This window comes from Pogona vitticeps, chromosome 1 (assembly GCF_051106095.1).
Source record: "Pogona vitticeps strain Pit_001003342236 chromosome 1, PviZW2.1, whole genome shotgun sequence".
Lineage (NCBI taxonomy): Eukaryota > Metazoa > Chordata > Lepidosauria > Squamata > Agamidae > Pogona > Pogona vitticeps.
In genome coordinates this window covers 52,002,547-52,007,004 of record NC_135783.1, presented here as the reverse complement: position 1 = coordinate 52,007,004, position 4,458 = coordinate 52,002,547, and the positions used below count along the sequence as shown (strand labels likewise).

Sequence of the window (4,458 nt, the reverse complement as noted above, 5' to 3'; positions counted from 1 at the left end):
CAGACATGAAACCACAAAGACCTCAGATTTTGGAGGGAAAACCAAAACCAGATGAGAAAGACTCCAAGTACAGCAGAAAATGTTATTTCTGTCAAGGAAAGGGCCATCTAATCTCAGAGTGTGAGAAATTAAAGCAGCTAAAAGGAATTGTGCCTCATGATTTGAGTGGAACCAAGCCAAAAGCTGTGTTCTGTGTCCAGAAAGAGCAAAGCTCCTTGTCACTGAGGGAGCCTGTTGCCATGGCTACTCAATCTGGAACAGATACATCTGCTGATCAGGCTGAGGAAAATGGTCCGCTTGTGGAGGTCAAGCGCTGCTTGCTAGTGAGAACAGATTCACAGTTGTTTGAAACCGCAGGGGTGGACGTAGGAATACTTGACCATCAGTATAGGGGGCTAAGGGATACTTGTTCCCAGGTGACCCTGTGCCATCCAGATATTATTCCTAGGGAGTATATAATCCCAAATGAGAGCATAAAGGTGGCAGGGATTGAGGGACAGGTGATCTCGCTGCCAGTAGCGGAGGTACCTGTGAACTTTCAAGGCTGGAGGGGAGTTTGGCGGCTAGCGATTTCATCGACTCTGCCAGCAGCCGTGCTCGTGGGAAATGACCTGGCTGAACATGTGAAACGGGTGCTAGTGATTACACGCTCACAAGCCACCACGGGGACAGTTCAGGGGGGTACTGATGAGCCCGAGACGGAAGCAGAGGGTAGTTCCGAAGCTGTGGTGGAAACCTTAACCACAGACAGCAGATTTGGCCAAGAGCAAAAGGCAGACGCCACTCTCCAAAAGTGTTTTGAACAGGTGACAGACGCCCAGCTAACACCTGAAACCCCAGTGAGATTTCGAGAGAAAAAGGGAATTTTATATAGAGAGACCCTGAGGAATATCTCAAAAGGGGGAGATGGGATCAGAAGTCAGCTAGTGGTACCTGAAAAGTATCGCCCCATGATCTTACAAAGGGGGCACTCTGACATGTTTGCTGCGCACTTAGGGGTGAACAAAACACAGCAGAGAATCACACAGAATTTTTACTGGCCTGAAATAGGGAAACAGATCAAGGAGTTCTGTAAACAATGTGATGTGTGTCAGAGGCAGGGGAATAACCGTGACAGGACCAAAGCAAAGTTGTGCCCTTTGCCTGTGATTGACACTCCGTTCAAATGTATAGGGGTGGATATTGTGGGACCTTTGCCCAAGGCCACAAAGAGGGGGAACAGGTTCATTCTCACCATTGTGGACCATGCCACGAGGTACCCTGAAGCCATACCCTTGACTAACATTGAAACTAACACAGTGGCAGATGCCTTGGTGGGGTATATGTCCAGGATGGGATTTGCCTCTGAAATAATCACAGATTTGGGCGCATCGTTTACATCGAAGCTCATGAAACGGTTATGGCAAATCTGTGGAATTAAACACAAGGAAACCACTGCCTATCACCCTGAAAGTAATGGGTTAACGGAGAAGTTCAATGGGACTCTGATGCGCATGATTAGGGCTTACTTGGCAGAGAATCCAAACAATTGGGACCAGAAGCTGCAATCCCTTTTGTTTGCTTATCGATCAGTGCCACAAGCCAGTACCGGGTTCAGTCCGTTTGAACTTTTGTTTGGGAGAAGGGTGAAAGGGTCACTCGATTTAATCAAACAAAATTGGGAGCAGATCACCCAGGATGACCCACAAGACGTTGTGACATATATAGACTCTTTAAGGAATGACCTAAAGAGAAACCTAGAGCTAGCAGCAGAGACCCTGCAAGCTCAAAAGGTCAGAAAGAAAGCTTGGGATGACCAGGAAGGCAGGGAGAGGCACTTTAACCCAGGGGAGGAAGTGCTTTGGCCTAGGCCCTGCAAAGAGAACAAATTGCAGCTGGGTAGCCCAGAAATAAAATACTTGGGTCACATAGTAGGGGGAGGAGTGATCAAACCCCTAGAGGCCAAGATAGAAGCCGTTCGTGATTGGCCTAGACCCAACACCAAGAAAAAAGTCAAATCATTTCTTGGGTTGGTGGGCTACTACAGAAAGTTCATCCCAAGGTTTAGCGAGATAGCGACTCCGCTGACCGATCTGACGAGGAAGAAGACTGATGACCGCATCCCGTGGACCAGCGACTGTGAGGAGGCGTTCCAGAGGTTGAAGGAGGCCCTCATCAACTATCCAGTGCTGCGTGCTCCAGACTTCGACCGGGAGTTCATCATCTACACCGATGCGTCTAACAGCGGGGTAGGAGCAGTTCTTTGCCAGGAGGATGAAAATGGTGACCAGCATCCAGTGTCCTACCTGAGTAGGAAACTCCAGAAAGGTGAGAGACATTTGGCAACCGTGGAAAAGGAGTGCCTGGCCATAGTCTACGCGATCCAGAAGGCCAAGCCTTACATCTGGGGAAGACATTTTATTCTGTGCACTGACCATTCACCACTGCAATGGTTAAAGACAATGAAAACCCACAATAGTAAACTTATGAGGTGGGCTTTAAACCTGCAAGACTATGACTTTGAAGTGAAGGTGGTCAGAGGGTCAGTGAACTGTGTTGCTGACGCCTTGTCAAGAAGACCTGAAGAATGAAGACGGCGAAGAAACATGGACTATGTATATATTTTGGTGACCAAAGGTTAAATGTACTTGTTTATTAAACATGCTTGGTTTGTATGAATAAAGGTAACTTGATGTATTGTAAATGGTAAATGTTTAAATGCCTAATTGATATGTTTATCCTAGAGTAAGTATGGTATTGTATGTTATTGTATAACTGTTTTTGTATGTTTTGGATCCAGGTTGTTTTTTTGAGAAAAGCACTTTAGCTTTCCCCCTACAAAACAACTTATAAAGAGGGGAGGTGTTACATACAGCACTGATGTTACCTGTCTGTCATGGGTTGGAGGGAAAGTTCCATCCTATGGGGAGTGGAAGGCGGGACATCAGGAGGAGGGGCTGTACTGTATATATATGTGAAGCCTGTGTGGAGAAGTTTAGAAGAGTTTGGAGAAGCTGGGAAGAAGAAGCTGGTGTGGGAGTCTGTGTGTCAGACAGGGTACTACTGTGTGTCAGTCAGTACCTACCTGATAGGTTCAGGTGTCTTTATGGGTAGCCAGAACTGATAGGTTCAGGGTCTGTGCTTTATTTAAAGGTGTTCTGTGTGAACCAAACTGGTGTATGTATGATTGAGACTAAGCCACGTTACTGTATCCTATTCACTTGATCATTTTATTTTTCCCTGTGTGTTATTTAAATAAACCTTGTTCTTTTATTTGTTAAAAATCCATTCCTGGTCTGTGTGACTCCTTACAGGGAATGGTTGGTGGCAGCTTAGTGAAACTGTGGCATATCCCAGTAGGTCTGGGGTTGTTACAGTCTGTAACTCAAAAAGTCTGTAAGTCAAGCCGTCTGTAAGTCAAGGGTCCACTGTACTGTAGACTGAGCCTGGCTCTTCACAGTGCCTTGGTAGACCCCAGAACAGCCAAAAAAGAGCCCCAAACAGCTAAATGCCAGCAGGCAGCCTGCAGACGGCAGCCATTTTGTGCTCTTCTTTCCTGCCCTTTCCCCACCTAACAGCTGATCAGCAGGTTTCAACTCAAACTGAGCACCTTTTAATCCAAACAGGGTTTAACTCAAAACAAGCAGCTCTCTAACTGCTTGGACTAGCAAGGAAGCAGACAAGCAGCCTCTTCACTAACTGAAAGTTTCAATTTCCCCTGCTTTCCCTGCCTTCCCCACATATTAGGTATGCTAATATATGTGCACTGGAGGATTGTGGGAGGAACATCTAGCCCCTGATGGGGGTCCTGTGGGGCACCCCAAAACACTGAGGAGCTCTCCTGGCCTCTTTCAGCACTGGGGCTGTGCAACCCTGTTCTGATCAGGAGGTGCAGCCAGGCGGTCACCATGCCTTTTGAGGGCAGGGCACTGAAAGGGCCAGGAGGCTTAGGGGCTATTCAAACTCAGACCTGGCAGGAAAGATACCATTCTTGTAAGAGTGGTTTTCCCAGGGTAAGGCTCATCTATTGCACTTCAGATGAGCTGACCCCTGTGATTTCCCCAAATGTGAGAAAATCAACTGCCTAAATGGGGGACTGTGTTTCTGGTTTCCCCTGGTTTTTATAGAATCACTCCTTCCCCTTTGGTCTTTGGCTGTTTGCATTGCTTGCTGCCACAGGCCTGTTTCCCTTGCTGGTTTTCCAGTTGAGCTGCAGGGAGCAGATCTTGGAAAGCTAGCAGTGCAGAATGCTGAGGTCTGAACAGCAAGCAGTCTCTGCTGCCAGTTCAGAGGCCTCCTGGCATGGCAGTGGGAGCCTTTTGGGTGGTGGTGGCTGAACCCTGGGTTATTGCATTCATTCCATAAGACGCATGTACTTTCCCTCCCACCTTTTTGGAGAGAAAAAGTGCGTCTTATGGAGCAAAAAATACGGTAACATGTGAAGCAAAGCCTGTTTCTTTCTAGCCCATAGGCCTCTCC

The 4,458-nt window shown here is 47.3% G+C and overlaps 1 pseudogene; it reads left to right on the top strand.

Moving 5' to 3' along the window:
- The first annotated feature begins 3,941 nt into the window (after window positions 1-3,941).
- On the top strand, window positions 3,942-4,096 carry LOC144586200 (U1 spliceosomal RNA; annotated as a pseudogene).
- Window positions 4,097-4,458: the final 362 nt, after the last annotated feature.